The sequence below is a fragment of the Mustela nivalis genome, assembly GCF_964662115.1.
Source record: "Mustela nivalis genome assembly, chromosome: 13".
In the NCBI taxonomy this organism is placed as follows: Eukaryota; Metazoa; Chordata; class Mammalia; order Carnivora; family Mustelidae; genus Mustela; species Mustela nivalis.
Genome location: NC_139032.1, coordinates 23840773 through 23865496, shown reverse-complemented (window position 1 = coordinate 23865496; position 24724 = coordinate 23840773). Strand labels below are relative to the sequence as shown.

Below are 24724 nucleotides of genomic sequence, written 5' to 3'. Positions count from 1 at the left end.
AAACTAGTAATGGAAATGACATCCTATCACCTTTCCTTTATTCTATCACTCAGAGGCAAATCACTAAGTCCAACCTATGCTTAAGGGGAGGTGTAGTTACAAGGGTTTCATCTTGGACACCCTATTCAGTTTGCTGAAGCAAAAGTGGCAAAAAGTGCCATGTGGATTTTTGTCCTCATTCATATCCAAGTCATTAAGGTCAAAACTGTTTAATGGCTAAATGAAGTGGCACCTGGTAAGTAACCATCAAAGAGACTGCAGCATCCAAAGAAAGAAGGAAAGGTTATATAGGGAGGAAAAGTAGTTTGGGTTTATCCTGAATGGTTAAGTAAAATAAACCCTGAGAACCACCTGACTTACCAGTATTCAAACTGGGGGGTGGGTAGGGAAGCTGGTGTAATATGGCTCAAGCAGCTCTACCACAGTCTCTCTCTTTTGCCTTAGCTCCCAGACCATAGGTGTGTAGAAGTAACCTTCAGCTTCTGTAGACTTAGCCAATGTTATAGAGGAAGGGAACCCTACAGGTTGCAAGGTTTAATTTCTGTTCTTGTTAATATATTTAATATAGCACATCCATCTTCTCAAATTTAATTCTCATAGCCTGAACATCAGAGAGAATGGGTCACTCAACTATTGGAAAAGGCAGTATTAAGGATCTTAGAGCACATACCCCCGTTTTGGGATATTTTCCATATACCTCTGTTGAAGGTTCTGATGCCTAGGAACTCTGTCACACTCAGGCACCCCTGTTCTTTCCATGATCCCGGGAATCCTGAGACCACATTGCCCCTCCTAGGATTCTGTCTGCTTCAGCACCTAGGAGGCTTTCAGGCAGGGACGTCCTTCACTGGAGCTGCCTTCTAAAAGTTCTGATTTTGTGCTCTGTTACTCTATCACTTGCCTGTAGCCAGCTAATGGAGGCTTCCTACCCCTCATTGATTACCTTCCCATATATCGCCACAGATTCCCTCCTTTCCACCTCCTACCTGGCAGAACATGCTCACTTTTCTGTTTGTAGAGTTGCAGGTGTTCTTTTCATCAATCGCCCCTTGATTTCACAGGTGTTTAGAATGATTTGATTGCTATCTAGCTGAATTCCTGCAACCAGACAAAAGTAGGGTCTCTTACTCCTCTGTCATCTTGGGCTGCAATCTCAATGCATATTTCTTAATCCCCTCTCATAGAAGGGCAACCTGAAGGACAGAGAAGGTATTATATATTTAGTGGGCTCGCATGAAAGTGGGATCCAGGGATGGAGATCCCCCTTATACTGTGAAGAATTATTTGGATGTAAAAGATGGGAAATACAACTTCACTGACTTAAAAAGGGAAATCTGTTGACTTAGGTATCTGAAAAAGTCTGGGAATAAGGCTGGCCTAAGGTACAAGGGTTAATACTGGGCCTCAAATGATGCCTTCAAGATCCACTTTCTATCCATTTCTTGGCATTCTGGAAGCACTTTCTGACTGTTTTGTAGCTTTAAGTGTATCTTCCAAGTTTTAAGTGTAGCTAATAACAGTTGTGTCTCTCAGTAGTCCTTACAGAAAATCCCACTGTGCCTTATTGGCTCCACTTTTGGCTCAGTTTTGCCCATCCCTGACCAATCACTTTTTTCAAAAGCATAAAATCATGTTTTGGCCAAGCCAGAGTTATAGATGCATTCTTAAAATAGGAGTGTTAGGGAAAGACAACTCCACCTGCCCGTAGACTGAGACTAGGAATGGGGTTAGTTCCCTAGAGGTCAATAAAGGGGCTGTTTCCAGAAGGTGAATGAATGCTAGGTATCAAAAATAAAACAGATATCTACTCCAGACCTCTTTCTCTCTGCCCCATTTCTGCTTTCTTGTCCAGAGTATTGCCATGAGTAAAGCTTGGAGTTGCAGGAAACGCTGATTCTGAGGAGACTTAGGGATAAGAAGAGCCCTCAACATCCAGGTGGATAGAGTATCCAATAATCTGATCTCTCACTGTTCATCCCTTCTCATCCTTGAGTCCTTTACTTCCATTTCAGTTATGGCCATATCCTAGAACTTATCACCAGGAACACTTTTGCCATCTGAACAGACAGTCTGACATTCCAATTCCACCCAATTTCTTCCTTTCAGCTAAGCTTAAACTTAGTCAGGAACTACAATACACTTTATACATCTCCCTGTCCATCTAAGAGTGGTTTGTCTCATTTCCTCACTCTCCAAGGAAAACTTCATTGTTCGTCAATTCCAAACCTAAAGAGCTCTACTTTAAAAAATAAAAAATTATTTTTAAAATTTTTTTTTCGGTGTTACAAAATTCTGTGTTTATGCACCACACCCAGTGCTCCATTCAATACGTGCCCTCCACAATACCCACCACCAGCCTCACCCAACCTCCCACCGCCTTCCCCTCCAAAACCCTCAGTTAGTTCCTCAGAGTCCACAGTCTCTCACGGTTTGTCTCCTCCTCCAATTCCCCCCAGCTCCCTGCTCCTCCTCATCTAAGAGCTCTACTTTTGACAGCTTTTCATTCGCCTTTCATCTGTTATGCCAGGCAAAAGGCAGTTGTGTCTTTTCTTAGACCTGTATTCTAATAAAGGGGTGACTCATCTAAGATATAATCAACACAAGTAATTGTGTCGATGCCACCATAAATGTTCTATAGTATTAGTCAACTTCAATAATCCGTGAAAACACCCATTAGTTCCTTCAGTGTTTAATGTGCACTAGGCATTCTTCGAAGCATTAGGGGCACACCAGTGAAGGAAACAAAGCTCCCTGTCTTGACCGACCTCATATGATTGTTATTTAGTCAATTATCTTACCTAAGTGTTCAAAACGATTTCACTTTTCTACAATTTCTCCTGTCTCCTCCCTCATTGAGTGTATGTGCTGGACCACAGCAGGGGAATAAAAAGTCACCAGAACTTTTCATCATTAAAAAACTTCAAAGAGTAACAAAATCAACACGTGAACATCTATCCCTTCTTTTCTCTTTCCTTCCTATTATACTGGAAGGTTTTCCTCGGGGATCTGTCCTTGCTTCCCAACCTACAACACTTTTTTCACTGTTTGAATATTTGGCTTAATCATCTACTTTTCTCGAAAACTGAGAACATACAGTCTGGCACGCCAGCAGAGTTCAGAAACTTCTAGACGGATGAGGCAGTAAATGAAGGAATTTTGAAGGGCAGGTCCTGACCCGCCTTCTCTGGGGGCGGAGCCACGCACAGGGCAAGTCGCACTGGGGGTGTGGCTACGTACAGGGGAAGCACACCCTTTCGCGGGTCAAATCCAGGAGGGGACTGCATCCAGCGGTGGGCTTCATCTCGGGAAAGCCACACCCAGAGGCGGTATTACCCCAGGGTGAGCCTTGCTCCGGGGCGGGCCACGTCCAGGTAGGCGCCCTCAGGACGGGGCCACTTTGAGGTCGAGCCACACGTGGGGTGGTCACTATGTCCAGGGCAAACCAGGGCAAACTGTGCCAAGAGCGGGATAACGTTCAGGGCAACGCGTACGCGGGGGCGGACCATGTCCAGAGTGAGCCCATCTAGGTGCGGGGCTGAGGAGGCTGTGGTGTTTGGCTTTTTCATGGCGGCGGTGCTGTACCGTCTGACTGTTAAGCATTTCACCTCGGTCTTCTGGATCCTGTCTCCATCACTTCCGAAAGTCGAGTTTTGATTTGCCTCAAAGTCAGATTTTGACGGAGAACTTCTGGGTATCGGAACGACCTTCCCTTCTGCCCAGAAGGACGCTTCCCGCAGTTGGCCTTTTCCATCCTGGCTGTTGGCTCTAGAGGCCTCTCAACGCCTCAGAGAACGTGCTGAGGCTTGGGGTGGGGCCGCGCCTGGGCCACGCGGGCACCCTTTGCGGAGGTCACTGGATGGAACTTGCTGAGGTGATCCTAGTAATGAATAGGGCGGCGATATGGACCCCTGTTAAGACTTCACCTTGTACCAGCTGCCTGCCCTTGTACAAGAAGCCTGGCTCAGATCTCATCTATTGTTTGCAGAGATAATAATATCTGACAGGGGTGGCCCTGGGACGTGGAATGAAGTGAAACATTTAGAGTCGTGTTAAGGGTTGATGTTACTGAAGGGTTTGGGGTGCCTGTGGTGACCTCGTGGACTTCCGGCCCCCGGAGAGCCTAGTGCCTTGCAAGTGCCTGCACTGGTCGGGACAGTGAGACGTCAAGATGTGAGTTCAGACACTCAATTAACAGTCATCATTTCTGATTTGCTGCAGAACCCGGAACTGGAAGGATGTTCGCAGTTCGCCAGTTTTCAAACAAGCCAACAAGAGCTTCAACCACGGGGACCTAGCGGTGAGTTCAGTAGGGATGGTTTGTGGGAGCCTCAGGTATAGGTCATCGAGGCATTATGGACAGGCTAGAGGCAGAGCCCTTTGTCACGCCTTGCGTGAACCAGGATAGCAGGACGCGCACCTCTTCAGCAGGCGGGACTATGTGTCTTTGGTTAGACGGAAACACTCAGGTAGTTGTCCTATGTTGAGGGCATTGATGCATTCATGCCTTCTGTGTGTCCTGGTTCTGTGTTAGGAAGTGTCACCATGTTTATCATAGTAAGTGGTGGAAGAGAATCCCATTTGCAACTGTTTCCACTATTAGAAAGTATTAAATGTGAATTTGAAAGATATGTGAAGCTAAAATAAACCTCATAGATTCCCACCTTCAGAACAATTACTGCTAACTTTCTGATGCATCTTCTTAGAGATTTTACTATATCTACTTTTAAAAAGAATTTATTTATTTGACAGAGATCACAAGCAGGCAGAGAGCAGGCAGAGAGAGAGGAAGGGAAGCAGGCTCCCTGCCAAGCAGAGAGCTGGATGTGGGGCTCCATCCCAGGACCCTGGGATCATGACCTGAGCCGAAGGCAGAAGCTTTAACCCACTGAGCCACCCAGGTGCCCCACTATGTCTACTTTTAATACTGCTTAAATAATATATATTTTAACTGAAAAGCACTATCATAAACATTTTTAAGTTATTATATACTTTAATAATGTTTTTATGATAACATTCTTTTAAGTGGTGAAATATTCAACTGCTTTTTGTTGACATTTGGTTAGTTTCTAACTTCTGAAATTTTACTATTTTTGCTTGCCACATTTGGTCGTAATTGTACTTATTTATAAACCCTCCTTTTCCAAACAGCATCAGGCTTTTCCTATGTCTGATTAACCCCAGATTCTGCCTTAGGCCAAATGCTTTTTTCTTTCTCCTGCTTCCTTAGATGAGTTGTGTACTCATGTGGTTAGCTGATTCAGCAGTAGACTGTCCTCTGAGTGTCAAGCCAATGAAACCAAATGCTTGCTAAACATCCTCAATATAAGATCTTACAGACTGAACCTGTTGTCTTCCTTTATCTCTAACCTCCCCTTCCCCATACAGTCCCAGTTTCAGTAGCACCTGAAAATCCAAGCAAGAAACACAAGAGCCACATTACATTCTTACCTCTTTATTGTGGCTAGTCAGCTACTTCGTGGAGAAGCTGGAAAAATATGCCGTGCAGAGAAATCCTCAAACTCTCATAGTAATAGGACATTCCCCAAAGAGATAATAAGATCCTTCAGGTCATGAGCTATATTTTGGTAATTAATTTTAAAGATTTTTATTTATTTATTTATTTGTTTATTTGAAAGACAGATCACAAGTAGGCAGACAGGTGGGCAGAGACAGAGAGAGGAGGAAGTAGACTCCCCGCTCAGCAGTGAGCCTGATGCGGGGCTCTATCCCAAAACCCTGGGATCATGACCCGAGCTGAAGGCAGAGGGCTCAACCCACTGAGCCACCCAGGTGCCCCTTGGTAATTAATTTTAATTATTAGTAATATACGTTCACATTCTCCTCAGTCAAAATTAAAACACTCTCATTAAATACCCCATTCCAAAACAAAGTGTCTCATTCCACATCAATCAATTAATTAATTTCTTTGCTACTTATATCAATATAGGCTATTGGTTTCTAGTTGGTTCAGTTTAGTCTGCTACTGTCTATTTAATTTGGTGCCCAAACTGTCATTTTTAACTGATTACCTCAGTCTGACTGCTGTGTTCTTTGGATTTATCTCAGTCATTTTTTACTTTCTTTTTAAAAATTAGTTTATTTATTTTCAGCATAACAGTATTCATTATTTTTTCACCACACCCAGTGCTCCATGAAATCCGTGCCCTCTATAATACCCACCACCCTGACCTCCCACCCCGCCGCCACTTCAAACCCCTCAGATTGTTTTTCAGAGTCCATAGTCTCTCATGATTCACCTCCCCTTCCAATTTACCCCAACTCCCTTCTCCTCTCTAACTCCCCATGTCCTCCATGCTATTTGTTATGCTCCACAAATAAGTAAAACTATATGATAATTGACTCTCTCTGCTTGACTGATTTCACTCAGCATAATCTCTTCTAGTCCCATCCATGTTGCTTCAAAAGTTGGGTATTCATCCTTTCTGATGGAGGCATAATACTCCATAGTGTATATGGACCACATCTTCCTTATCCATTCATCCGTTGAAGGGCATCTTGGTTCTTTACAGTTTGGCGACCGTGGCCATTGCTGCTATAAACATTGGGGTACAGATGGCCCTTCTTTTCACTACATCTGTATCATTGGGGTAAATACCCAGGAGTGCAATGGCAGGGTCATAGGGAAGTTCTATTTTTAATTTCTTGAGGAATCTCCACACTGTTCTCCAAAGAGGCTGCACCAACTTGCATTCCCACCAACAGTGGAAGAGGGTTCCCCTTTCTCCACATCCCCTCCAACACATGTTGTTTCCTATCTTGCTAATTTTGGCCATTCTAACTGGTGTAAGGTGATATCTCAATGTAGTTTTAATTTGAATCTCCCTGAGGGCTAGCGATAATGAACATTTTTTCATGAGTCTGATAGCCATTTGTATGTCTTGATTGGAGAAGTGTCTGTTCATATCTTCTGCCCATTTTTTGATATGATTGTCTGTTTTGTGTGTGTTGAGCTTGAGGAGTTCATTATAGATCCTGGATATCAACCTTTTGTCTGTACTGTCATTTGCAAATATCTTCTCCCATTCCGTAGGTTGCCTCTTTGTTTTCTTGACTGTTTCCTTTGCTGTGCAGAAGCTTTTGATTTTGATGAAGTCCCAAAAGTTTATTTTCGCTTTTGTTTCCTTTGCCTTTGGAGACATATCTTGAAAGAATTTGCTGTGGCTGATATTGAAGAGATTACTGCCTATGTTCTCCTCTAGGATTCTGATGGATTCCTGTCTCACATTGAGGTCTTTTATCCATTTTGAGTTTATCTTTGTGTACAGTGTAAGAGAATGGTCGATTTTCATTCTTCTACATATAGCTGCCCAGTTTTCCCAGCACCAGTTATTGAAGAGACTGTCTTTTTCCCATTGTATATTTTTTCCTGTTTTGTCGAAGATTAATTGACCATAGAGTTGAGGGTCCATATCTTGGCTCTCTACTCTGTTCCACTGGTCTATGTGTCTGTTTTTATGCCAGTACCATGCTGTCTTGGGTGACCACAGCTTTGTAGTAAAGCTTGAAATCAGGTAACGTGATGCCCCCAGTTTTATTTTTGTTTTTCAACATTTCTTTAGTGATTCAGGGTCTCATCTGATTCCATACAAATTTTAGGATTATTTGCTCCAGCTCTTTGAAGAATACTGTCAAGCAGAGAGAGTCATTTATCATATAGTTTCACTTATTTGTGGAGCATAACAAATAGCATGGAGGACAAGGACTGTTAGAGAGGAGAAGGGAGTTGGGATAAATTGGAAGGGGAGGTGAATCATGAGAGACTATGGACTCTGAAAAACAATCTGAGGGGTTTGAAGTGGCGGCGGGGTGGGAGGTCAGGGTGGTGGGTATTATAGAGGGCACGGATTTCATGGAGCACTGGGTGTGGTGAAAAAATAATGAATACTGTTATGCTGAAAATAAATAAATTAATTTAAAAAAAAGATATGTGTCCAAAAAGCTAAACCTAATAATTAATCTATTGTATTTATTATCTTCTTGGTTAACATGCCCAGAGGATAATGCCACAGTGGTGAGTCAAACATACCACACAACTATTTACGTTATATTTCTAGATAAAATAACAAAATTGCACTTACTAAAAACACTACATCACTTTAACCTTCAGTTTCTTCCCACATCTTGTCTCCTCAGGTGACACATGCTCTTATGTCATATGACATGAGTGCGGGGCCTCTGAGAAGAAAGCCCACAGCAAGGGTACAGAAGCTGTGAGGAAATCTGGATAAGCAGGTAAGCAGGCTATTATTTGGCCTAATTAGAAAGTCCTCTTCCTACACTTTAGAATCCAGAGGTTTCAGAAACAAAATTAAAACGGTGCCACAACCAAGTCATAGATGCAAGTCCAAATGCTTATAATTGCTCCATCACCCCATGAGAGGTTCTGATTAAAATAAGTCACAGTGACCTTAGATGACATGGCCTTAGGGCAATTATTCCCCACAGGACTTAATTAAATGCCATTAGACTAGTGAGAGTATATTTAACAAGGCCCCTTGCAATACCTATGTTTCCAATTTATTTTTCCAGCAACTTTCACTAAGGATTTGATTCATTCAACATCCATCAATGGATAATGATTTAATACTCACCCCTACAAGGTGACAGTAGGATACCTGCATCCCATGATTCAGAAATTAGAGAGAAAAGACAGACACATGACAAATTAAACAGTGTTGCCCAGATTTATCTGGTAATTGTATCCTAGATGTATAGAAAATAGTAGGAACTGATACAGGCCTGTATTAGACCACTATTAATTATAACAAGAGCCTCGCATATGAACAATGATTTCTGGCAATAATATGAGAAGCCACAAGCATTGTGCAAGTGATTCTGGACAAGGGAGGCACAATGTCAAATATGACTTCCTGGGTTAAAGCATGGATGTCAGGAGGCAGAAGGCAGTAGTGGTCATCAGAGAGGGGAATCAGAGAGGACCCTGAGAGGAAAAAGGAGGGGTCCAAGGACAGAGAGTCCTGAGAAGGTTCAGGAGTGCACAGTCAGGGATGAGCCAGGGTCTAGATAGTCAGAAACTGAGGTGAACCTGGGCACTTTAGATCTGAGCAAGGAATGAGTTTGGAATGAGCAGACTTCTGGGGCCCCAGAAGACTCAGACACTGAAGGGAAAGGGGCAGCCTCCCCAAACCAGGAAATCTGGAATAAACCGTGTTATTATAACCCAGAACACAGCCTTGGCAGCAGCAAACAAGAGTCTGGCAAGGGATTCCAGTCAGGTGTGGATATACAGAATTAACAAAGCACTGACACTACTAACTGGAGCCCCTGGTTTTCTTAGGGTGTCTGCAAATCTGCAGAAGCTCCAAGAAAAGAAAGAAAAGAAACAAGTGAAAATTAAATTTTAAAAAATATATAGTTGTAATCATCACAGAAAAAAGAGCAAGGTAGGATTCGTCACGTAATAGTTTTGATCTTTGGGAACTGGAATATGCATGAAAGTAGAATATGAAGTTGTCAGTGAGGCTAAATGTATTTCTCCGGTTCTGCTGGAAACTGAGGAAACTTTTGCTCCAACCAGGAAGTTGCTGAGATGTTTCCTTGTTTGTTAGTTAGGCACTGTCCTACCCCAGAATTGCAGTAGAGATAAGGTCATGTGCAACTCCTAGTTACAGAAAGCAGTATGGAAAGTGAGTTCACCCGGATCTGATTTAGTTCTAGAAGAAGAAAACAGGTGTGTGTGTGGGGCTGCGGGCATGCTAATATTAGGAGAATCAGCTGGTTTCCAGGAGAAATGATGAGTTGTGCAGGCATGGAGCAAGACATTGAAGGAAGTCTCTACTAGCCGGCTGAAGGAAGATTAGGGCTGAAGTATAGACTTTGGAGTCATACAGAGAGCTGATAAATGAAGGTGAGTAGGGGAGGCATTGTTACTTCTCAATAAGTCACATCATCTGTTATTTATATGAAATTCTTTCTGTTACCTCCATTTTTAAGGGGCTGACTCATTTTACATAAACAAGAGTATGCCTGGTGTTGTAGACTTTGACCCCAGTTGGACATGATCTTAATTAGATGGACAGAAGTGGATGTTTGTGAACTGGAAACATCTGAAGGTGCAGTTTAAAAGATACCTGCTGCAAAGAGGTGACAGAGCAGAGCCTAGGGGCTGGCTGGTCATCAGCAACCATTGAGCAGATGCTCAAGAAAATAGGGTTTATACCTCCATCAGTCACTTGAGTTAAGACTGGCTCATTTCAGCATTTGAAAAATCATGGGAGATATGCTAAAAATATTCTCTCTTGAGTTTTCAGTTATTTTCTGGTTGCTATCATGGCGTCATTATCCTGGCCCTTCACATGGCATCCTGGAACTTCTGCCTCTATTCCAACCTAAACTTCAAAGCCAAAAGCAAAATAAAAGGTAAAATAAACCCAAACAAAAATATTCTGTGTGGGAAACTGCTTTTGAATAAAGGTTTTACTGGTTTATAAAACATCTGAATTTAGAGTACAGTGGCCAAACGCTTCAGGTACTCATTTTCTCACTGAGCCAGCTTTAGTGCCATTAACTATGGGTGAATGTTGGGGTGGGTATGACACCCTATATGCAGAAACAGGTCTGGGTCCATTGGCTTGGTGATAGCAAGGACAAGTGTGTACCATGCCAACTCTATTGAAACGCACCCAATTTTGGAGCAACAATTTAACATAAGCAGCCAAACATGGACTTAGTCCAGCCGCAAATGTCCTACTAAAACTGTGTGATGGCTCATAAAGATAGCTCTGTCTCTAGGAATTTTATGGACAAAAACAGTGTGTTGAACTGATAAATAGCATCCCCAATAGTTCCATAAAGAGCTATGTCTGTATTGCTTTGGACCACCATGCAGCAGAGAAATGTCCAGCAGAAGGAATTAAGAATGAAGCCTGCACTCTCCTTTTCTTTCTTATGCTGCAAATATGACTTCATTTTTTCCCCTAATCTTCAAACTGGAAAAAGAAAATTCTAAGTATATCAAATGAAAGAATGTTAAGGCGCACCATTGTTTTGAGAAGGCATCTTCCACTGCGTCACTAATGTCCCTTCTGTGACAATCCATGATCCTGGATATGTTTCTTTTGGAATTATGCCCACATATCTCTTAAACATCTTTAAATTTAAATGCAAATAATGAGAATTATACGACACGTTGGGTTTCCCTTTTTGTACTAGTTTCTAAGGAGCTCAGAGTGAAAATCAGTGCAGACTTTCTTATCCCAAGCACTTAAATACAATGATTTTCTGCCTCCTTTATGTGAATCCACCCTCTTTTTAAAAATATCTATTGTAAGTATAGTTTGACATGTTTTTAATTTCTCAATATTTTGGAGGGAGTGTAATTTTTTGAGGGTATAAAGTTGAAGAACAGAAAGAAATAGAATTAGTTCTTTATTACCCATGCTTTGCATGGTTATTATGACCTGAGATATTTTTTCCAACACAGTGTGGCTTTGTTGAGTGGATAACATTAATGCACATCATACTATCTTGCCACTGAGCTTCCAATGGGATCTTGTTTATTTCGCTCCAAAGTATAAAGGGTGGATTTAAGATGGAAAGATAGGAAAAGATGAGGTGAAAGGGGGAGGAGCAAGAGAAGAATACATAGTTTCTTGAACAAGTGAGTGAGAATAAAGGTGTTTTTGAGTAATTTTTATAAAATACTTTGAAATTCTTTTTCTCTCTGAAATTGTACATACTTTCCCAGCATTAGCATGAGTTATTGAGAAGTTATTATAATGGCAGTGCTTTATATGACATCAACAGAAAGAATGAGCACATGTAAACTTTTTTGATCATACAGAAGACCCATTGAGATAAATGCCAGAATTTTCCTGTAGGATGTATTAAGTGTATTTTGACTTTATATTTGGTCTTAGATACTGAAATATTTTACTCTTACCCAAATCCTTTTGACCTTGGCAATTTGGGAACTAATATGTGTTTTGTGCTATGTTAAGATATCATCAATTATGAGATTTATAACTGCTAATGAAATTATAGGGTACTCCACAAAATGAACTTCTGGGCTTTAACTGATGGTTTAGGACGGGAATTTCTCAGAAAAATTGTGAATGAATTCATTCAGTGAGAGAAAGAAATACCAAAATATGCTATTTCTTCTGGATGCCTGAAGACTAAATTCCTATCTATATTCTCAACAAGGTTAGAAAAACCCATATTCTTTGGCTGAAATTAGAAGCGGAAATTGTAGATGTATTAGGATTCTTTAATGAGATCTCTTGCATAAAATGAACAAGGTGATAGTCAAGAAACTAATTTTTCATTTTGAAATATATGTACACTAGGGGTGCCTGGGTGGCTCAGTCGATTAAGTTTCTGCCCTTGGCTCAGGTCGTGATGCCAGGGTCCTGGGACCATGTCCTGCATCAGGCTTCTTTCTTTATGGGGAGCCTGCTTTACCCTCTGCTTGCTGCTCTGCTTGTGCTCTCTCTCTCTCTTTTGGACAAATAAATAGATAGATAAATAAGTAAATAAATAAATAAAATCTTAAAAAAAAAAAAATATATATATATATATATATATATGCATGCTAAGGAATAACAAGGTACCCACATACTTAATAGCAACTTCTATTTTTTATTAGACTGATAGGAAAATTCAGTGGGTAAAGATGATAGGATATTGGTGCTTATGCCAATAGTTGCATTCCTTCTTCAATGAGAATTTCTTCGTCTTTTCACTGCTAGAACACGGTAGTCACCCCTGAGGCCTAACACACAGTAAGTCTACATTGGGCTACAGGATCTCTTCATTCTGTCTAAATTAACCTTTCGAATTCATCAAATAAACAGGCTCTGTTTCTGTTAATTGGCCATTTTATTGAGTAAACTGATTGACTTGAGCATTCATTTCAGGTCACTTAAAAATGTATACCTGCAGTATACATGATCTCTGTAGATTCAACAGGTCTTATTGAAATCTAATGCTTGAAAACAAAAATGGCCATCTCTAAGTAGCATAGGAAACTTATACAAAGCCAATTAATTTTTCAAATCTCTTTTTAATTCACTTATTCAGCAGAAATTTTTTGAATAGTAATGGGAGAAACTATGAACCAGTCAGACCTATTATTTCTTTTGTCCCTGGAGCTTATGGCTAGGGATAGTGTTCTCGGTGCAAAGCTAGGAGTTAGTGCAGCGTTACATGGGAGGACATGGACAGGACATCTAACCCTGCTGGAGGTGGGGTGGGAGCAGAGAACAGACTAGACTTCCCGGAGGAAATGACCAAAGCTGGAAGGTGTGATGGGGAGACTGATGCAATAAGAAGCAAGAAATACATGACCTATTTTTCACTATATCAAAAGAAAAGAAGAAAAAGATGAATGTGGAAAATGGCAAGAATCTGCCAGGATTCCATTTGTGATTTTCTTTGTGGAACAAGATGGGGTACAATCACATTCTTGGTGTAGGGGAAGGAATGAGGAAGAAAAATCAGGATGGGATAATACAGGCAGGGAGAATTGTGCAAGTGAGATAGAAGGTTTGAGAAAAGTAAGGAATATAATAGGATTGCCAACAGCATTGAGAGTCCAGTTAAGATGAGTTCATGACTTTTTAGAGACATCATTTCCCATAGTTCTGTGATATCAACCAGCAGGACTCCATTGATCAGGTATAGATGTAGAGGAAATGGTGAGATGGATAACTGAGGGCAATGGTTTTGTTAGGCTGGAGTGTTAGAATAATCACGGGCAAAGAGTGAGTTTGAAAACATAAACCATCTAGTCTCACTTGAATAGGAAAAGCAGTAACTCTGGAGGAAGCTGATAGAGAGGTTCAAGGTATTAGGAGTCTCAGTGGGGTCAAAAAACCAATCTCAATAGTGACTCATTAAGAGGGTTCAATGATAAAGTAGAGGCCAACCCTTGGGGGAGCACTTCCAGATGATGACACAGTGTAGTGTGTTTCTAAAGAACAGGTGGCTGAAGTGAAGTAATGGTAAAATTCTCTGGAGTAGAAGCCCTGGGTGGCAAGAGAGCATTCATGCTGGTGTGGGAGCTGCATAGGAGGATGTTAGGATATGAGAAATGATGGCAGACTCTGAACCATGTGTTAGGCTCACTAACGAACTGAAAACAGGATAGTGGGCATTTCATAGAAGCAGAGTTTTTAAAAGATCTTGGGGTAGTTATAGCATGGGGAACAGATAAACACCAACCACATCTGCCCCCAGGCTGGGAAAGTGAGCAGCTTCTCCTAGAGAAGGTGTCAATAACTCACTATCCTCAGGAGAGAGCTTCTGGGAAGAAAGGTGAAGAGCTAAGGATTTAGACACAAAGAGGTGCCATGACTTGCCCAAAGTCACCAAATAAGACACTCGGGCTTTATCAATACCCCTTGGTACTTAAGGTTTTATCAATATCCCTTGGTACTTAAGGTTCTAATACTTGCCATAGACTTTCTTACTGCAAGTACTTGCAACTCCCTGCCAAGGAATTCTATGACTGCAGGGCAAATAGAATGGGCAGGAGAGGGCTTATGCCCCAGGACCAACACTTAACAAATAATGGAAAAAGACAGTGAATACACGTCCATGTTCCTTTGCCCCCAGATAGTACAACTCTAAGCTATGTTCTCTACAGTTTCCCAGAGTCCCTAGAGGTGAGCTATAGGTGTCCACGCCGGCTCATTAATGCATTCTGCATTGGTCTTTTCCTTGTTTGTCTTGTGTTCCCCCCTCCTTAGCTTCCTGGGATCGTGTTGCCTCCTCAAATGCAAGATGCCCATCTATATTTGAATTTCATATAAAGAATATTTTTTAGTGTAATTATATTCCAAATTTTGCATGGGGCACAACTTATACTAAAACAATTTTTTGTTATTTATTTGAACTTCAAATTTAGCTGAGTTACTGCATGTTTATTTGCCATATCTAGCAACCCTATTTGGGATTGTCTTTCAAATAATCAGTGTGTATTCCTATCCTTGCCTCAAGATCTGCTTCTGATGGAGCCCAAAGTAAGATAGTCAGCACTATTCCAGAGAGATAAGCTGTGGAGAAAACAAACTTGAGAAGCAACATTCAAATAAGATTGAAATGATAAATGGCTGTCGTTCTCTTGCCAGCTCTGAAGTTACTAGAAAAAGGCTACAAACCAGCCTCAGCACATTTAGCTTGATTTCTAAAAGCCATCACCTCATCAGAAAGCACCTATTATCCAGTCACCTTTATTAAACTCAATGCCAAGTATCATTAGTACAGCAGTGCTATGATGATATGTATTCATTCCATCAGCAAATGTCCTAAATGTCTATCACTGGAGAACAACCTCTGTTTCGATAAAATAATATAACTGAATAGGAAAAGGGGAGGCCATGAATCCCTGGTGATCTCCTTGACCCCCCACTTCCTAGCAATAAGTTGGGCTTGATTACATCAACACTGGGAATCCCAGATGCATTATTATTAATGAACTTGCAAACTGAGGCTTACTTGTTAATAATTTAATTAAAACCCCAAGTGTTTACTTGTTGCTGTTCCTCCCAAGAGATTCCTTTGCAAATTCTGCATAGAAGCTGTCTCGCTCTTATGCCCCAACAATATCGCCAATGTTTTCCAAGCTGATACTCAGTACACCCTAATTCCTTATTTCCACGAAAACCTCCAAGCCTTGATGGTGTGTGGTTTCATTCCTCATCAGTGTAAAACTAGGCCTTTCAGAATATCTTCATTTCCTCCAACATGTCTGGTGATTCCTGTGTCTTGAAATTCAATAGCAGAAGTTCAGTTGTTTATCACTTTTGTTTATGTGCAGTTAACAGAGATCGTTGGTGCTGTTGCAAAGTTGGGTTCAATCCAGATATAAAACTTGTTCAAGTGTTAAACAAAATTGTTGGTTTAATGAATGTGTGGTAACTTCTCTAATTATTTAAAATGATATCACACTGGTGCAATCTAATTTGGGCATCCACATTATTTTTATCTCTATTTTTAAAATGTAATCTATTTAAACTAAAATGAAACAAAAAACCCAGTTCACCCATTTCTCTAATCCCCTTTCCCCTGCCTCTGGCAAGCTCTGATCTCTTCTTTTCTCTGGATCTATGACCTTGTTTTCTTTGTTATAAATTCCACACTTAAAAGAGATCATACAGTATTTCTGACTCATTTCACTTAACAAAATGCTCTTATTTCTGACTTATTTCACTTAACATAATGCTCTTTTGGTCCATATTGTCACAATGGCAAGATTTAGTTCTATTTTTAATTTTTTGAGAAAACTCCATACTGTTTCCCATAGTGGCTGAAACAATTTATATTCCCACCAACAGTGCACACAAAGGTTCTCTTTTCTCTGCATCCTCGCCAACCCTTGTTATTTCTTGTCTTTTTGATACTAGCCATTCTGCCAGATGTAAGGTGTTATCTCCTTATGGTTTTGATTTGCATTTCCCTGATGATTGATGATATTGAGCATCTTTTCATGTACCTCTTGGCCATCTCTATGTCTTCTTTGGAAAAATGTCTATTCGGATTGCCATTATTTTCATGTATATTACCAATCTGTGGCAGTATCAGGAAACCTCAGGGCTACTAACAGCACTTGAGTCACTGGGGAATGCTAGTGAAGTTCACTTTAAAGAAAATAACTCTCACTTTTATATGCATTCACAGACTTCTTTTTGATTTCCATGGTGAGCCTATTGACTTCAATCGGCCCTTTTAGGATCACTTAGAAGGCCAGAGACTCATCGTGTCCTGATTCATTGACTTTGCTCCATGCTCGGCACTTGTTTGAAATCTGTGGGGTTCTGTCTAAAAGAAACTCAATAGGCAGCAGAGAGAGGCAAGTGTCTAGTCTCAAACCTCCCTTGTAAAATGATTACAAAACCAAGTGGAGACTGGGAAACTGGGTATCATCTTGATAAGGAGTCATCTTCGGAAAATGAATACTCAGATCCAGCGTGGCAGGAGAATGACTACAAAAGAAGGGACTTTATAAAGGGTCTTACATCTTTCTCCCCTGCCTGTGCAAACTTCACCACTTTGAAATCTTAAGAAGAAGTTGGTCCTACACCAGAGTTTGAAGGCAAATGATCTCCTGATTTCAAATCATGAAATTGAATAAAAATTGAAATCAAGATGAATGAAGATAACTATCTTCATTTACTTTCATCATATATTCCTAATTATATTTCAGGATTTTCCCTGTAGAATGAATGAATGGCAGTAACCCTGCCCAGAGGAGCTGTAAGGGTTCCAAAACAATGCACAAAATCACAGCGAGCCTTCTCCTATCTGCTTCTTTCTGAGGTCAGCATTGTTCTAATAATAATATCAGATAGTTTTTCTATTAACGGCAACTTAGGGAAATATGTACTTCCTAAGACCAGTCTGAAGAACCATAGTCCTGATGTCCCCTTTCCTTGCTCCATTTGGTTAATCCTACACTATATTTGAACATTTGAACATGACACAGTAACATAGATCGACTGAGGGGGGCAGGGTGCTCAATGACCAGGCATCCCAGGCTTTGCACCTCACTCATGACCAAGAGCTCTCCACTCAGTCATACTCTAATTCAACTTTGTAATTAATTTTATTTAACTATTTAACACATTCTGAGTGATTTTTAGATCATTTAGTGTCTAGACAGTGCTCATATGACGTAAGATGAAGTGAATGAAACATGGAAAAATTCACACAAAATGGGAATTTTTCTGAGGGATTGAGCCAGTTAGCTATTTCATGGAATTCAACAGTTCATTTTTAAAAAACATTTTATTTATATATTTATTTTTTTTTCAATAGTTCATTTGTAAGAATGACTTTTCTTTATTATTTGAACTTGGCTGGGCATACCAACGTTTGCCAAGAGGATAGTTTTTTCATAATGTTAATGTCTTCAGACTATCCATGTGTAACCTTCATGCTGTTCTCACCTTCATAGGAATTTGGAAAGACCTTAGTTGAAAAATTAAAATTCATAGGCATCTCCCCCAAAACTTTTTTTCCTTCCTTCCTTCCTTTCTTCCTCTTTCTCTTTTCTTTTCTTTCTTTTTTTGTCACTGCTTGTAGAGCACACCTCAGAGTCTACTGGGAACCTGTTTTTACTACACAGTTTTTCCAAAGACCCAGGGCAAAGGCCACATCGTTTTAATGTGGAAATTAATGAAGGAAATGACTCTTTTGAGCAAGTACCAGATAAAGTTAGTGATTTACAAAGGCTTTTATCAGACTCCTGATGGCTTTTACAGAGTGGAACACTACATGACCCCAGTGATTTGTTTTCATTTACAAAGGTGCAGAGGCTTTGAATTTAAAAATGGAACATTTTCTTGGCAAATGTAAACAATTTAACATCCATTTCCCATCCAGCTATTCTACCAGGCTTTGAATTTAAAAATGGAACGTTTTCTTGGCAAATGTAAACAATTTAACATCCATTTCTCATCCAGCTATTCTACCAGTTCAAAAGAGTTTATATGAGTCTTATCTGTATTCTATTTCCTGCTGATTGGCAGCACCTCCTCGTTCAGCTGGGAAGCCAAAAATGTGCTGGCTCAGATTTGAACAGGAAAGGAATAACAAAGAAAACTGGGAAATAAACGTAATGAGTGGTTACAGGGTGCTGAAAACTATACTTATCGTTTCTTATTCTCGCAGAGTTGGTGCTGCCATATTGATTTATGCCTGGGAAGTCTTTTATGGAAACACACAACAAAAGCTTCAGATTATTTTGTCAACAAGAATACACAGTTTACCTTATCTTCAAAGTCCCCATCTATTCCTGATTTGAACAGTTCCATATTCCGTGCTTGCTGAGATCTCTGTGAGCCCTGGAGGAGATATGCATTGGATACAGTAATTTACCATAAGAGTTAAAGGCACCCAAAATGTCACAGAGCTGGTTTTCTAGGCCGGACAAAGAATTCTGGGGGAGCCATGAACAGTCTGGAGAACAAATTGTGGCTCTTCCAGGCCGACTTAGAGTCAGTTTACTGAACCCCAGAGACCCTTTTTTTATTTTCTTCCAGAATGCAGAAGACATTTATTTGGCATATTGTTTGAGGGTCTTGAGTTTCTTTCTCACATTCAAGGCCTGGACAGTTGGAAAGGGGAAGAGGGAAAGAACAAAGAAAGCCATCTAGACATTTTGTAGTGGAGCATCACGTTTATAAACCCTTTCCTTGCCTTGTCCTAACAATACATTATGAACTGAGATAAAATACTAGATCATAAACTTGGACCACACTGTAAGGATGACAGGCAAGCATTATAGTTTTCTTTCCTAAAATAAAACCTTAATTTGTTTTAAGATTACGTGACCAACAATTTCTGTTAAAAGTCCTTCCTCTAGCCACCATCCCAGAAATTTTCTCACTTTTCATTGGCTTTGCCACCCCACATTCCCTTAGACTGTCTACCCTACACTCTGCCTGCAATTTTCACTCCACTCTCAAGCTTCAGTTTAATTGGACTTAATAAGTATATGGGTAGGGTATGTTATTTTTCAATAAATGCCCTGATTTTCTTATCAATAAACATCATGACTGTCACCACTATCTAACAAATGGATGTTCATATTAAAGATAAGACATAATGTGAGGTAACTTTAGGACTAATTAATGAAGGATAGATGTAGATGTGCTTTCTGAGGCTCTCTAGGCAAAATCATTGGTAGACAGAGAATTATAGGTGTCCCAGGTTCTAGTCCTTGACTAAGACGTGTAACCACTTTGAGCCTCTACTTTAATCACCAATTAAATGGGGGTATGGAGCTGAGAACTTGGAAAGTCTGTGATTCCTGAAAGGTTTTTTTTAAGCTTTTAAGCTTTGTGTTTCTAGGAAGCTGACCATGACCTCAAAAATTGCTTCCTGGCTATTAGATGTCCTTGCTATGAGGAGTGCAAAGTGTTTTACTAGAATACACATGTACTTACCTTCATATTAATATTTTACATCATTGAGTGCTATTGGCTCACCAAGAGTTCACCCATCAGATAACTTCTCATTCATTAGCCAACACACCGGTGCAGTGGGTAACAGTATAAACAGTATAAACAGTTTATAAACAGTATAACAGTATAAACGGCCACCTGCAGTATAGTGACATTCCAGAGAGCAAATAGAATGGGGCATATGATGGACAAATAAATGGTAAACTGAAGTTCACCAACCAGAAATTTTAACTGACAATTAACAGCAGTTTCCTAGCCTCCTGTTCTTTTCTCTATACCATGATACCTGCCTTCTTTTTCTTTCTCTGTACAAAAAAAATTACACTGATTTCCTGTCCCTGTATTCACATATGGTTTCCATTTGAGAGGTCATCGGTTATTTGGACAATGATAACAAGATATTTCATTAAAAACCAATCTTCAAATATTGAGCAACTCCAGAGATGGAATACACTCATTAATTTCATTTGATGATATGCAGTGTATATACACAGTTATAGCTGGAGGAGGAGGCGGCACACCATTTCCCCAGCCTCATAAACCCAGCCTCAGATATAAGATTATGTTTCAAGAAAGTACAAGTTCATTTAAGAGATATATGCAAAACAAGGGGCCTGGGTGGCTCAGTTGGTTAAGCATCTGCCCTTGGGTCAGGTCATGATCAGCCTCGCATCCAGCTCCTTGCTCAGCAGGAGTCTGCTTCTCCCTTTACTTCTCCCCCTACCCCAACTCGTGCTCTCTTTCTCTCTTTCTAATAAATAAAATATTATAAGAAAAGATATACACTAAGTGTACATTTTGCTTCTTACCAAGACACTAGTCCTCTGAGCATTAAATTCAAATTATATGCCCAAAGAATATCTGTTAAAACAATGAATGGGTAAGTGAATAAGTTGCCTCTATATTAATATATAGTTGACCCTTGAACACAGGTTTGATCTGCACAGGTCCACTTACATGTGGTTTTTTAACATAGTACAGTACTGCCACTGTATTTTCTCTTTCCTGTAATTTTCTTAATAACATTTTCTTCTCTCCAGCTTATTTTATTGTCAGAATACAGCATATAGTACATGTAAAATACAAATATGTGTTAACCAAATGTTTATGGTATCAGTAAAGCTTCCAGGCAACAGTGGTATATTAACAAAGTTCCAGTGCAGTCTAAAATTATGCATGGATTTTTGACTGTAAAAAATCATGAATGCCCCTAATTTCCACATTGTTCAAGGGTCAACTGTATATTGCACTGGTCACTGACTAGTGCGTGATGTTTATTATGTAGTCTACTTCACCAAAGTTGGAAAGTTGGAGAAATAATATTAGTATGTCTCATATGATTTTTTTTTCTTTATCTGTTTGTTTTCTTCTCCAAGGACAGACCAATAGGCTTTTCAGGTATACAATTTTTTTTAGGTGTCTTTGAGATTTAAAAGTATACAGAGCTTTCCTAAAATGTCATTCTGTTAGATAGATAACCTGATGCCTCATGCACATCTGATGGAGACAACTATTAGGTTCATTTATAACAGTTACTGGCTGGACTGGTGCCATAGAGCTAATTACTTTGTTTTCCTTGATATAAATGATGGGATGGGGTCCACATGATCTCCCGGTTCCCTCATGGCATTAATATCCTGTGGTTCTATGAAAGCAGCAACTCCACAGACAGAATGGTCTTTGTTCACTGTAATATGTAATGGGGAAAAAATAAAGCATTTATCCATGGTTATCTTTGCATAGTGGGATAATCGATAATTTTTAACTTATTATTTAAATTTTTGGTAAGAACTTTTTTACAATGAACATTCATGATTTTATAATCAAATGAGACAAACTTTATTTTGTTTTATTTTAAGAAAAAAAAATACCTGGGGCTTTGGGTGGCTCAGTCAGTAAGCATCTTTGGCTCAGGTCATGATCCCGGAGTCCTGCTCCCTGCTCACCAAGAAGCCTGTGAGAATTCTTCCTCTTCTACTCCCCCTGCTTGTGTTCTCTCTCTTGCTGCATCTCTGTCAAAAAACCAAAAACCAAAACCAAAACAAACAAAACAAAGCAAAAAACTAAAGAAAGAAAAACAAAAGGCATTAATAGTATTAGTTTTTGTATTCAGGTCTAGAGCCATGCTTTTCAGACTTTTCTGGATCCCATACTGGAGGTTCTGATTCAGTAACTCAGAATGAGGCCTGCACATTTGCGTTTTAGCAAGCTCCAAGATCACACTTTGTGGAACCTGCGTCTAATAGTGAAGCATCATATGGATATAGTGCTTTGAGTCAATCATAGTGATAATTATTCCTTATCTGTGACTACCACACTTACAAGGAAAATCTTCTGCATCAAAAAGTATTTAACTGGGTGTTCCTGGTGACATAGTCAGTTAAGCGTCTGACTCGGTTTCAGCTCAGGTCATGATCTCAGGGTTGTGAGATAGAGCTCCAAGTCAGGCTCCATGCTCAGCTCAGACTCTGCTTGGGACTCTCTCTCCCTGGCACTCTGCTTTCCCCAACCCTATGCGCTCTCTCTCGCTCTCTCTCTCAAATAAACAAATAAATCTTAAAAAACAAAAGAAAAAAAAAAAACAACGTAAGGATCATCTAGGGCTAAAGAATTACCAAAGACTCAGCTTCACTGAAAAACCGTGTTTCCACCCCAGATGGCACTTAAATAACCCAAAACGGGCAGCTCACTATTCCAGTTTATTCCGTTTGGGTCCTGAAGACCCAGGATTCTCCAAAACTGCACACCAAGAAAACATAGACTGATATTTACACTCACTGGTCAGTGGTTTGGAACAGATCTTTTTCTGGAACTTTGGTACTAGAACACATTCTCTGTAATGGAATTATGGGTCATACCTCAACAATGGATTAGCTGGTCAGTGAACGGAACTGACTGTTTCATCATCAGGGTTCCCTTGAAATGTGAAGAAAGAAAAACTCAAAGGGAAAGAGCGAGAAAGGATATGGCTTCCTAGGGCCCTCAATATTAACTTAGTAAGGGCTAAAGTTTGTGTGATGAATTCTGACTTCATTATGATTTTGTTGATTTGACCACATTACTGAGGTCTAAATGACAGAAGAAAGGAGAAATGGATCTTCCAGCCACAGAATGCTTTCAATTTTTAAGTCCTCATTTCAGAAGCAGCAAAAATACTAATATTTATTGTTTTTTCAGTACTTATGATCAGAATGTTTGTTTCTCCCTAAAGTTCCTATGTTGAAGCCCTGACTAATCTCCATTGTGATGGCATTTGGGGATGGAAACTCTGGGAGGTAAATGAGGTTAGGTGAGGCCATGAGGATGGAGTACTCATGATAGTGGCCTTGTAAGAGGACACAGTGAGATCAATCTCTCCATGCTCAGGCACTGAAGAAAGGCCATGTAAGGACAGAGGGAGAAGGTGGCCATATGCAAGTCAGGAACTAAATCAAATGATCTCTTGAGCTTGGATTTCCCAGTCTCCAGAATGTTGAGAAATAAATTTCTGCTGTTTAAGCCACCCAACCTGTGGTATTATGTTACAGCAGCCTGAATACGGCACTGTTAAGACAGTGCTTAAGTGCATTATCCGATTTAGTCATCCCCACATGGCCACTTTAAAGAAGAAACTCCAAATCACCAAAATCTTTTACTGTTTTCAGGGTCAGTGTCACTTTGGCAACAGTGTTCTTTTACGTCTCACCGTAGGCTAACAGCTAAAGGATCTTGGTACATATCTTAAGTGTGTGTGTGTGTGTGTGTGTGTGCACAAGAACCTGTCGTGCTCATATGCGAGGTGTAAGGTGTGTTTTGAGCTCCTGAGCCTGCAGTGGGGCGGATACTGGATTCACTTTATTGAGCATTTAATTCCCTCCCATTTTCCTCTAAGCAGTTCTCTGTCTCCACATTATTCCCAGAGGGGAAAAGGGAAGGATGCAGGAAGAGGGGGAAAGGAAGAGAAAAGAAAACCAAGAGTGAAAAGAGAAGACACCTGGGTGGCTCAGTTGACCATCCAACTCTTGATTTCACCGCAGGGTCATGAGATGGATCCCCCCACCCACCCACCCAGGCTCTGTGCTTCTCAGGAAGTCTGCTTAAGATTTTCTCTCTTCCTCTCCCTCTCCCCATTGCTCACGTGCTCTCTTTCCCTCTCAAAAAAAAAATAAATAAATAAATAAAAATAAAAAAAAAGAGAGAGAGAGAAAGGAAGAGTGATAAGAGGGCTTTCCCTCTCAAACAAACAAACAAACAAAAGTGGGAGAGAAGAGACCAAATGATGTAAAAGACCAAATAAAGAAGTAGAATTTAGAAGGAAGAAATGGAGTGACTTTGAGGATTGCTCCTTTCTCCTGCCCCGCCCTCTGCTCTGTCCCCAAATTCCCAGTCTGCTGCCAGACCCACCCCACACCTCTTGGATCCATTCCTTAACCCTGTTCCTGCTGAAGGTGTCCCCTCCCTCTCCAAGTTCTACCTGAGCACTCTGGCTAGAAGCTAAAATACAAGATTTCTGTTGCACCAAGAGACAAAGAAAACACAAAAACCTACAAGGGATTTCCAACACTTTCCAATTCTTCAAAACCACAGCTCCGTACAGCCCTTCATGAGGTGGCCCTCCAGCATGTCTTCCCTCCCAGCTCCGGAGACCTTAAATGTATGCAGCACGGACACCAGGAGCCCTCTTCAGACTGAATTCCGAACTGCCCATTACACATCACCCCATTATGCATTGCATTCCTTGGGGCCTTATTTGGGAGATGAACATCGCTGAGGAAAGAGAGGCCGTTAGGGTACAG

General features: G+C 40.4%; 2 long non-coding RNA genes and 1 pseudogene across 3 annotated transcripts in view; 1 reads left to right on the top strand and 2 right to left on the bottom strand.

Moving 5' to 3' along the window:
* LOC309846396 overlaps positions 1-22693 on the bottom strand; it is an 89489-nt gene extending 66796 nt beyond the window's left edge. The window contains exons 1-4 of the long non-coding RNA XR_014301912.1: positions 22565-22693; positions 21821-22012; positions 18753-18827; positions 987-1098 (exon numbers count right to left, since the gene is read on the bottom strand). This is a non-coding gene — a long non-coding RNA (uncharacterized lncRNA). The remainder of the gene's footprint in view (positions 1-986; positions 1099-18752; positions 18828-21820; positions 22013-22564) is intronic.
* LOC309846291 (spermatogenesis-associated protein 31D1-like) overlaps positions 1-24724 on the bottom strand; it is a 911407-nt pseudogene that overhangs the window by 343761 nt on the left and 542922 nt on the right. The gene's annotated exons all lie outside the window — the stretch shown is intronic.
* LOC309846409 lies at positions 3097-4898 on the top strand. The gene is made up of 3 exons (XR_014301924.1): positions 3097-3371; positions 4219-4297; positions 4750-4898. It is a non-coding gene; the product is annotated as an uncharacterized lncRNA (long non-coding RNA).